The sequence below is a fragment of the Strongylocentrotus purpuratus genome, unplaced genomic scaffold (assembly GCF_000002235.5).
Source record: "Strongylocentrotus purpuratus isolate Spur 01 unplaced genomic scaffold, Spur_5.0 spur5_scaffold_2, whole genome shotgun sequence".
Classification (NCBI taxonomy): domain Eukaryota; kingdom Metazoa; phylum Echinodermata; class Echinoidea; order Camarodonta; family Strongylocentrotidae; genus Strongylocentrotus; species Strongylocentrotus purpuratus.
The window spans coordinates 38514442-38526890 of record NW_022145605.1 but is presented as its reverse complement, the minus strand read 5'-3'; positions in this window follow the sequence as shown (position 1 = coordinate 38526890).

The window sequence follows — 12449 nt, the reverse complement described above, 5'->3', positions numbered from 1 at the left end:
ATCAGTTACCTTCTTGAAGAACATGTGTTGTACATTTCATGTACGGCCTATTATATATATATATATATATATATATATATATATATATATATAATTTATACGCCTCGGGACAGTTTTGTCAGGCGGTTTGTATTGGATGTCGTTATTATTAATAACATTCTAGTGCTCTGATATATTTACTCTGTTTGGTGTCATTGAAAATACATTATAGTAGGTTCAAAGCAATGGACGCTGTGATATGTAATTTAAATGAACCTATTCTCCAATGCCTAACTCTCTTCTCAGTTTCTACAATAACTTGTACTTACGTGTAATGGGCGTTCTTAACACAAGCATTTACTTTCTGAGGTTTTCGACTCTTTCTGCTTTTGAGTTTATTTACTGATTCCTGTACATATTCTTCTATTTGTTTATTGTTTGGTACAATGTCATTGAGAAGGAAATAAATGTGAGTTTCAATCATCTTTCTCTAAAGAAAGGGGTAGATTTAACCTTCCTCTTCCTCCTCGGAGGATTCGGAGCTCAGCATTTTTAAAATATTGACATTAGTAACATTAGTAAAGATGGATTTCCAGAATTAAGAGATGGGTTACACAATTCCTCAACTAATCTGTAACTATTCTGCTATTATTCGTCAACCAATTGGTGTATTCGCTAACTATTCTGTAATTATTCTTCCACTCTTCATCACGTTCTGGAGGGAGGGGGTAAATAATTGAGTAGCAGTTCGGTTAAAAAGAATGTTTGCAGACCACTTGAATGAAGAATAGCTTATGACAGTGGTGTACAATTGCAGACCATTTTGGAGGAAAGTCATTTTCGCCAAAGGTTGTTGAACATTTTTAATATGTTCACAGTTTTCTCAGAAAATGGGCGAACGTTTGGTGTCATGGCGAACACTGTATTTACAGAATTTCTAGGGAATAATTGACAACTCTGGCGGATGTCTGATAATACCTGTTCACCGCTTTTGCTCGCAACCCAGGCGACCAGGCGACATATCTGCCACCTTACACAATTCACTGTCCAAAAACATATAATTGCTTTGAACTTATTTTGTATATTCAGTTCAGTTCATTTATTTCAATCATAAAACCATAACATAATATATATACAAAAATAACATGAAACAATCATAATCTTACAATTCTGGAATTAAGAAATCGGAGACTAAAAAGGAAGTTTGAAAAAACTTGTAAGTAAAATAGTCCCCTGACTTAAATAATAAATAACGAGATTACATGTTTGTACACACTACAACAAGAAACTACACATTATAGATACACACACACACAAACACCATTCATTTTTTTTTTTTCATTTTTTTTTTTATTAACAATTTTGTTTTATTTCTCCAGATGTGTAATACAAACCATGACATACAATTGAATAAAATAAACGTGTTCAATATTGATGCTTTTACATAAACATAATTAAACACAAACTTATTTGCAGTATAATATAACTTAGCAACAAAGTAAACGTATAAGTACCTAAACATAATATGTCAATTGTAAATGTTATTTACTTATATATTACAAAAAAAACTTAAACAAATCTGGAGGTAATTTTACTGAAACAATCCTGCCCCCTCCCTGCCCCCTCCATCACACAAACATACTCACCCTCTATCACACAAACATACTCACCCACCCACACACATACTCACCCACTCACCCACCCCCCCCCCCCACACACACAGTACTCACTCAGTGGATGTCTGCCAACATTCTCAACTCAAGAAAAATATACTAAATAAGTTATCCAGGCCGCAAAATCGAGTTACGCTTTTAACAGGCTCACGGTGGAGAAGAAAGCAAATCTTAATTAATCTTAAGCTGCTCCCACTTTAAGAAATGTTATCCTAGCTTTCCCATTTTAATTGCTATTTTCTTTTCCTCATCCCTATACTTAAAAATGCTTTTTTTTCTTCATCTTTTCTAAAGTTAGTACTCGCCCCCCCCCCCCCGATCTTGACATAAATGTAACATACTTCACCATGAAAATGATAGTATTACACATTTTTATTCTATATGAACTACCTACCAACCCAACAAACATATATCGCCATTCTAAATCTTTAATTTCATCTAACTCAAAAAGTTGTATTAAAGCCTGCCATATCCTTTAACGCTCCCACAAGATAAAAATAAATGTTTGTATGTTTCTATTTCCTGCTTACAAAACGAACATAAATTATCACCAACAAAAACAAATCTATGAAGATGCTCATTAGTGTATATGGCTCTATGCAATAATTCATACACACACACACACACACACACGCGCGCACACACATGCATGGTACATTGCAAGGTAGAACAACTAAAAAGAAAGAGTTAAGGGAAATGAGAAGAGACCAACTGTCTCTTCAATAGAACTTTAAAGAATGATATAGTTGTGCATAATGTCAGCTTATCAGTTAAATCATTCCAAATACGGGGACCATTATGTCTAAAAGAGTAAAGCATTAACTGGGTAGAGACCTTTGGATAATGATATTTGATACAGGAACGAGTATTATATGAATGAACAGATTTATTAAGGATAAACATTTGACAAACTCTTTTAGGTACATAATTATTATAAACATTATACATCATAATAGCACTTTGAAATTTATGTATATCATAAATGTTGAGTGTTCTTAGGCGAAAAAACAGGGGACGTGAATGAGCTTGATAATGGGAGTTTGTACATATTCTTAAAGCTTTCTTTTGAAGTTTATGGAGAGGTTCTAGTTTAGTTGTTCCCACACCGGCCCAGGTGATATTACAGTAATGTAAGTAAGGCAACATTAAACAATTATACAAAATAAACAATACTTTTTCAGGCAGAAATACACGTAATTTACAAAGAACACCAATGTTTTTAGATATTTTGTTAGTTATATACAATCGATGATCCTGAAAAGATAAAGTATCATCCAAAAGGATACAAGAAATTTAACAGAAGAGCACACGTTCAAATTTATATTGTTTATAAATATTTGTACATCATTAATATTGCAATGATTAGTTTTATTATGAAAATAAAGTACACTTGTTTTGTCATAATTTATAATCAATTCATTAGCATTAAACCATTCAACAACCTTTTCTAATTTTTTATTTACCTTTGACATTAATTTATCAAAATCATTATGAGATACAATCAGGTTTGTGTCGTCAGCAAATAAGACAAAATGAAAAAAAGATGAAGCAGAACTAAGGTCATTTATGTAAATTAAAAATAGGAGAGGACCCAGCATGGAGCCCTGTGGGACTCCATACTGGATCCTCTCTCTGTCAGAAATAAAGCTGTTGTATGATGTGAATTGAATACGATCACTTAAATAGTCCCTGAACCATTCCCAAGCAATACCGCGTATACCAAAATGTTTTGATTTAGTGAGGAGAATATCATGGTTAATGACATCGAAAGCTTTCGACAAATCAAGAAACAAGCCTAATGTATGCAATTTATTATCTAATTTATTGAGTATGTAATCATGAAGGTCAATTAGAGCATGTCCACATGATGATTTGTTTCTAAAACCATATTGAGAAACAGTCAGAAGATTATTTTTATTAATATAATTAAAGAGCCTATTATAAATTAATTTCTGCAGTATCTTAGAAAAACAAGGGAGTAATGTTATTGGTCGATAATTAGAGAATATGTGGGGATCACCTTCATTTAATATGGGTATGATTTTTCCTACTTTAAAATTCTTGGGAACTCTTCCTGACAAGAAGGAAAGATTACATATAAAAACAATTGGTTTGACAATGAAATGTATAACATGTTTTATAATGAACTGACTTATTCCTTCAAAATCTGTGCTCTTGGTTGGATTGAGCAATTTGACAATATTCAAAACTTCTGTTACATTGGTAGGATGAAAGAATATTGATTTTTCTACAAGGATCTCGTAAAAATGAACTAAAATTGCGTTTCGGTTTCTGAATATGTTCAGATTTTATTTTTGTAGCAATACTAGAAAAATAAGAATTAAATTAATTTACAATCAATAGACGATCAGTTAGCTTGTCCTTATCTTTAAGAAAATAATTAGGATATTGACATTTTCTTCTCTTTCCTAATAAATCATTAATAACTTCCCAAGTTTTAGACATATTATTCCTATCCTTCTGTAATAAATCACACAAATATTTTTTTCTTACAGACTGTAGGATTGAGTTTAATTTATTTCTAAATTGTTTATATTTACATTCATTGCTGTCGTTTCTTTTCTTACAAAATGTTTTATATAATCTATACTTTTTATTAATCTTTTTTAACAGCGAAGGGGTGATCCAAGGTTTTCGTGGCAGTTTTCTTTTCTTCACTTTACGAACAACAAAGTTATGATCATATACAGTTTTAAATGCGTTTAAAAATGAATTATAGGCCTCATCTACATCACAAGAAAAAAATACTTCATTCCATTCTAAAACAGATAAATCCCTCTGAAATGAACTCAAACTTAGAGGATCCGTTTTCCTTATGTGGAAAAATGAAGATGGTCTATGACAAGGACTAATAGAGAGGTTGGTTATTTGGAAAATAGGTAGATGGTCTGTTATATCACTATAGAAAATACCAGAGTGAATATCTTTAGTGACTACATTTGTCAAGATATTATCGATCAAAGTGACAGACTTTTTACATATTCTTGTAGGTTTGTCAATTAATGGGCGAAATGAGTTGTTATACATAATATTTACAAAATCATCAATGCATTGAAGCGAATTATATTTAAGTAGATCAATGTTATAATCTCCCATTATATAAACTGATTTATTTTCTAAAGATATTTTTTCAAGACAAGCATTCATTATCTCATTGAAATCACAAATGGGTTTATTAAGGTCTCTGTAAATTATACCAACAACGATGTTTTTACTATTATCCAATATGATTTCAATAAAAAAATATTCACAGAGAGTTTCAGGTAAATAAATATCATCTCGAGCTTTAGCATCAAATAAATCATTAACCAGGAGTGCAACCCCTCCACCTCTCCTACCTCGTCTGTCATTATGATAAAATGTGTAACCATCCCTATTAAGTAATAACATTGTGTTATCGTGAATCAGGTTTCACTAAAATCATATATAGAAAATTTCAAGTTAAGTTGACTAATAAACTGATCAATAGCGTCAAATTTTTTATTCAAACTTCTAGAACTAAAGTGGAGAATGCTAAATTTATGTTTATAGTTATTAGTTAAATCTTGGTTCACATTAAAATCAACAGGTAGCCAGTATTATTAGATGTGAAAAAATTATCATCTGGATCAATATCATTAAGCGACCCATTTTCATTTGTATCAAGTCTTGTTGAAAACATATCAAAGTTCATATCATTATTAGTAATATCATATTGCACTTCAGAAAACATACATTTAAACTCTACATCATTTACTTGATTGAAAGGAAATACATGCCGAGATATATCCATACAGTTTCAACAGCACACAATCACACTTCATGCACACATTCATGCACAGATAAAAAGATACAAATTACAAAATAGCAGATATAGCAAGTTAACACAGAAATATAATGACAAAAGAAATACAATTAACTCAAAGTGAGAGGAATAGGTCATTATAGGATGTAATTCAAAATAGAAAAAAATTAGAATTACATAAAATATTGGAAAATATTGATGACATGTCTTATTTCAAAATATCAAATAGGTAACTTCAAGAAAGACTTGTACATTATCTTCATGCAGGTAGAATAAGACGTTCTTCATCATTTCATCAGTTTTCATATGTTTTCAATGTCTTTCACGGAAAAAAATCCGCTTCTTCATAGTTTTATTGTCAGCAGTTTTGATGGATACAAGTAAGCGTCCATCCATTGACCATGCCGACCCTATCTTGTTTTCAGGTTTCCAGCTAGCTTTTTGGGCCTCCCACAGAATAGATCTGTTTGCAGCTGTTAGGTCTTCGAAGATGCTGTACCCAGTTTTGTTTCCTTTGAGTTTTTTCTTGTTTTGCAGCAACAGTTTCCGAAGTCTATATTGCTACACATATTATCTGTTAACTTGATAAAATGCAAACATGTTTACCAACAATCGTAACAAAAATAATTATCGTTATTGTTCATCCGCTACTGCGCAATTTTTGTAATAAGGATAGTAATCACAATATGGAAAGTGACATTTATATATAGTTATAATCATTGTGACTATTAACTTTGCTATTATCTATGATATCCTGCATCAACAATTTATTGGATTTTGATTGGTTGAGAGCTCGTCACATGCCCAGAAATATTTCAACTATTTTAGGGTTGCTCTGAAAAAAATACTATTTGGGAGTACTATTCGGGAATTGAAATTCCTTTTTTTCTTCAAATCTTAATTAAATAATTTTTTCTTATTTTTAATCGTTTAAACAAAAAATTGTGATTTTTAAGTTCTAAATGGTAATTTTTTTTGGAGTAAATAAATTTGTGAAGCAGGATATAAAACAAATATACTATGCCTTCTTTTCGAGTTACTGGTTAGAACTATGGGCCTCGGTAACTCAAAAAGGATTATTTGCTTCGGGCTGCGCCCCTCAGCAAATATTACTATTGGAGTCATAGTGCATAGTTTAAGACCGTCAATACTACTGGGCCAGAAGGGATTAAACCACACAGCGATGTCACTGGCAGGTGGCTATCTCATTAACTCAGCTCTCAACTAACATAAGAAAAAGAGGATCACGGGGGACCAACAGGCACCGATTGGGAGGTTTTCTAAAAAGAGGGAGCAAGTAGCTTCAAGTAGGACACTGGGGCTTTTTAACCAGAACCTCTCAAGGCAGTGTATATTTGTACACTACCTTAAATTACTAGTGCTCAGTAATTGAAAAGCTGATAAAGAACATTTGGTCATCAATGCGCGACATCATACATTTTCAAAAAGATAAGTTGTGGGTGATGGGCTTCTAAGATACGGATGTAACATGCTGTAAAAGAAAAGAACATAAACCAATGGTAATTAAAATTATTTTCTTTCGGAGTTTTAATCTAACCGGGAAACATCGAGGACCGAAACTTAATGTATTTTTCTGATTGAGTCACAAATTTGATCTTGAAAACAGTGTCCTATCCTTAAGAGGAACTATAGAGGTGAAAATGAGCGATGTTTTTTAGTTACCCTCTTCCTCTTCTACAATGTGATTGAATAGCAATATATTTTTGCATTGGTTTCACAGTTCATTCCCACGAACGAGGTCAAACGCGGTTAATATAAGAGGAACTATGAAACGTCAAGGGTGATTGATCTTGATACATATCGAACAGAGAAAACGAGTCCAAATGCGATGTTCACAAAGGTGTTTTTGTATGAGCATCTGTTTTTACATTGAGCCTCTGATTGTCTCTATGAGCGTCATAAACACGAGTGACTCATGGATTTGTGTGTTGGAGGATATGTGGGTTGGCCCGTTTCATAAAAGGAAACTAGGATTTAAAAAAGCTTAAGCAGGGCTCCCACTTAGCCGAGTTGTATTGGCGAGTTATGACGAGTTGTGATGAGTTACCTCAAAGAGGCACTCGCAATACTCGCGAATAGCTCTTCTTGTATAACTCGGGATAACTCGGTATGGCTCGGTGTAACTGTTTACAATATTCCACGGCTCTCCTCGAAGTCGCGAGCAGTTCCAGAATTTTGAACATGTTCAAAATTTTCACTGACTCGTTGTAACTCGAGGTGAACTTGCTTACACTCATAATATACTCGCATTACTCGTAACAAGCTTGCACTGCACTCTTCATAACTCATAGCAACTCGTCACCTTCAAGTATACGCGAGTGCTATTCGAGTTTCCAAGAGTGGAGTACGAGCACGACGATCGTGCTGTGTGTCATGCCGAGTTTTCTGCGATATTAACGTGAGTTTAGATCGAGTACGGGGACTTACGGCGAGTTTCGTATGAGCATGAGCAGAGTGCAGGGCGAGCATAACGAGCATGACGAGCGCACCGCGATACGTCAGCTGGCCTACAATTGTGCAGAGGATCAAGGCCTGTTCTTCCTCCAGCATATCGAGCAAATATGCTTCTGGCATCCATCTTTATTTTGGAGAGCGCCAAAATCAGAGGCAGCCCTCTCCGGGGGCAGTAGAGCAGGGAGGGATGCAGGGGGTACAGTGCCCCCACTTTTTCAAGTACTCGAAATGTGCCCCTTTTTACATAGGAAAGTGCCCTTTTTATCTTTGACTATACCCCTATTAATTTTTAGAAGTGCCCCTACCCCTTTTCACCTCTTAAAAGTGCCCTTTTATTTTGACAAGTGCCCCTTTTCCTTCGACAAGTTCACATTTTCCTTTGCAATAAGTGCCCCTTTTCCTTTGTAAGAAGTGCCCCTTCCCCTGTTAATAACTACCCCTTTTTAACTGGGATACGCGCACCTTATATTTCACATGTTCCCTTTTCCCTCTCTAATAAGGGACCTATCCTCTTTTTATAAATGCCCCTTTTCACCTCTTATAAATGCCCATTTCCTATTTTCATAAATGCCTTTTTTTCATCCCTGGTGAGTGCCTCTTTTAGAAGGTGTAAGAAGTGCCCCATTTTCACCTCTGATAATTTCTCTTTGTACTTTAAAATGAGCTCCTTTTCTTTTTTGATAAGTGTCCCCTTTGCCTCTCATCATCAAACGCGCCCCTAATTTCAAGCGACTAACAGCTCGCTCGCGTTTATAGATGATATACTTATGTTACTTATCAAAGGTCTTTCAGTCCTCCGTTATAACAAAAATCTGCATATAACCCCATCAGGATTGTTGTTTTTGCTTTTTATAAGATGTAATTTTTCACACTGCGACCTCACAAATCTTTTTTTTTTTTAATTCCTCGCTCCATTCGCTCGGTCGCAAATAAATTTGAGGACAATCACACTCAACTGCTAAGTATGATGCTTAAACAATATCTTGTACTGTGGTTGAAGTGAAACAAATATTGACATCATCCCTGATAATGTAATCACCATGTAAGGGTATATACCAATGTCTAAAACATTGTATATTTTCGCTTTGAGATTTCCCTTTGAAGGTGCCTTTTTTCTTAGTGCCCCCATCCCTCTCCAACTTTGGAAGTTGTTTGGCCGCCCCTGGCCAAAATGATGCATTTCCCGCCCCTAATTGATCGCATATGAATCGTTGAAAACTCTTATCACTGGTTAGAAGATCTTGATAACTCGTTGGTAGATCGGTACAAGTCGTATACAAGTCATCGCAACTCATACCGAGCTCGCGTGACTCGTACATCAAACGTAGGAAACTCGATAATGCGTCGTATCATAATTCATGCAAATACCATACAAATTAGTAAATTTCAAGCGAGTTCACGCGAATTTACACGAGTTCAAGTTCGCGCCAGCTCGACACAACTCAAGACTCCAACTCGGCTAAGTGGGAGCCCTGCTTTAAGAGGGTGAAATCCTCAAATGTGTGGCGGAGAAAGGGTTTGCGTGTCTGGGTGCGTTTGTTTGTGTGTGTTTGCTGCATTGAAAACATTGCTATTTATTAAAACAAAATGTTCTCAATCGTCTTCATCTAAATTTCCCATTAAACGTATAAAGTGTAGGTGTAGGAAAATCCCCAGACATGCATATAAGGAAATGCATCCTTTGAAATGCAGGGTAAAATACAATTTGATAAAAAGTAGCACAATGTCCTCAGAGTAACTCATCGAGTTCGAATATGACCACTTGAGAAATATATACTTTCTATCGACTAAGACTGTTATAAAGGGGATAGTTAGGGGTTGGAAAACAAGGATATAAAAGAAATCAGCAATGAAGTTTTAAAGACTTTTTAGTCAGTCCGTATTCATCTTGTTTGAAATTTCTCCACTGATTAATAATAGAGCGCGTATTAAACTTCAACATCTTAATCCCTCAAGAATTATTATCATTCTGTACCGAAATTATTCATCGAAATGAAAAAGTCAAAGTAAGAAACTGCTTTTGAAATGACAAGATTTTGGCTAGTTACAGAATTGTGACATTTCCCAACAGAACGAAGAAGCTGACATTTGGTCCTTCAACAGTTCATTAATTTACCCAATAAGTTCTCGTGGCCATATAGCTAAGCCTAAACCTAAATTAAAGTTACATGTATATCCGAAATTTGAAAATACATATACTAACTATAAAAACATGTATGCTCTTCACCTCAACACGTTTACATGTAGATTAAATTGCTAATATCATGTGATTGTGTGTGACTCTGTTCTCCATAGGCTATGTGTAAACTGTATACATGCACGTTTGTTACAATACACAAATGTTACTTTCTTAGAATAGTAGGAAATAAAACCCCTATACAAAGTATTAAATTACCAATTTCGAAACTAGGCCTTCATTTGTTAGCATAGTGCAAACATTACCGAATGACATGTACATATTTTGAAATGATTTATGCAACTGTGCGTAACGATATTTGTGTTATTACATATACATTTGGCATCCTTTGTTTATGTGCACTGGTTGATCTGCACACCTGATCACTTTTGAGCAGAACAGAAAAGGTATCTCACAAGTCACACCGATTGAGGAGAGAAGCTCATCCATAGACTTTGTTCCACATTAAAGGCAATGGGAAATCAAGTCGGCATCACAGAAGATGTGATTTGGTCTAGCGTAACTTAGGGTACGTTTGTGCTCAATTTTGAAGGCAGAATGAGCGATTTGCAAAGAATCCGAAAAACACACACAAATACTTACTAAAATGAGGTCTTTTTTATTTGCTGCGTACAGAAAATTAGTTGACATGTACATTATCTGTGTCCCCTAGTTTCATATTTATCTATCTATCTTAGTATCTTCTCCCGGTTCGGAGGTTGATTGCAACATCTCTCCATTTCACTCTATCTTCTGCCATGCTGGTGCACTCTTGCAGTTTTAGTCCACTCCAGTTCTTGACATTCTCTTCCTAGTTGATTCTGGGTCTCCCTCTAGGTCTACTTCCTTCCACTCTTCCTTCCAATACATCCTTAAGAGGCTTTGGTGCCTTTTAACATGACCAAAGTATTTGATTTTTTTTCTTTTACTAGTCCTACTAGTGCAATATGTTTACGCCCTGCCATGTGCAATATCTCTTTGTTGGTTTTCATTCGTTTCCAGGACATTTTCATCATTCTTCTGTAGCTCCACATTTAAAAAGATGTTATTCTATTTCCCATGTTCTTGCTTATTGTCCATGTTTCTGCTCCATACAATAGGACAGACCATACATAACAGTTTACTAGTCTCAACCTAAGCGCAAATTTCACCTTTCTATTTGTAAATAATTCTTTCATTGCCAAAACTGTATTCCGAGCAATTTCTATTCTTCTTTTTATTTCTGCTTCGCATCTGGCATCATCTGTGATACTTTGTCCTAAGTAGATGTAATTACTGACTTGCTCAATGATATGTCCATCGAGTTTCAAACATATTCTAGGCTTATTCTCTGTTCTACTAACAATCATTGACTTAGTTTTCTTGACATTCATGCTTAGACCAAACTCTTCACTTTTGACTTTTACAATACATGTTGTAAATCTCCTCCATTCTCTGCGCAAAGTACAGTGTCATCAGCATAACGTAAATTATTAATATGTACACCCCCAATACTAACACCTTTCATATCTGAAATTTCCCTGAATACCAACTCTGTGCACAAGTTGAACAAAGATGGGGACATTACGCACCCCTGATGTACTCGATGTACTAGATAAGAGACGTGTGTTCTTACCATCTACATAATTTTTTGTAAGCTTTCAATCAATTTGTCGTGGTGAATTTTGTCGAATGCTTTAGAGTAGTCAATAAAGCACACATATATTTCTTTATTTACTGCAATATACCTTTCTGTCATCATTCTCATACAGAATATTGCTTCTCTAGTACCATTTTGAGGTCTAAAATCAAAGAGTTCCTTACTTACTTCATTGTCAATTTGAATTTTTATTCTGTTGAGAATGATCTTTAAGAGCAACTTGGTTACATGGCTCATAAGGCTAATTGTCCGGAAATCTTCACATACACTTGCCTTAGGCTTCTTTGGAATTGGCGCAAATAAAAAAAATGGCGTAAATACTAGTCAAATGTTCAATCCCAAATTCTTTTAAGGCCACAAGTTCTTCCCGTGTTATCCCATCTGGACCTTCAGATTTAGAAGTTCCCAGTGAATGCAGAGCTTGTTTAACTTCTGTTTCAAGTATACTTGGACCCTCGTTGTCAGTGATTAGAAGTTCTGGACCTCTATCATCGTCAAATAGGTCTTGGATATATTCTTCCCATCTTTGTTTAATATCATCCTTTTCAAAGAGGGAAAATGTTCCATCCTTGTTCTTTATACATCCGCTTGCTGCCTTGTTTTTCTTCTTCTTAAAATGCTTGATTTCTCTGTTCATTTTATTTGTTTGGTTTGCATTGGAGAAATGCTCAATTCTAACACATTTATGAGCTTCTTTTGCTC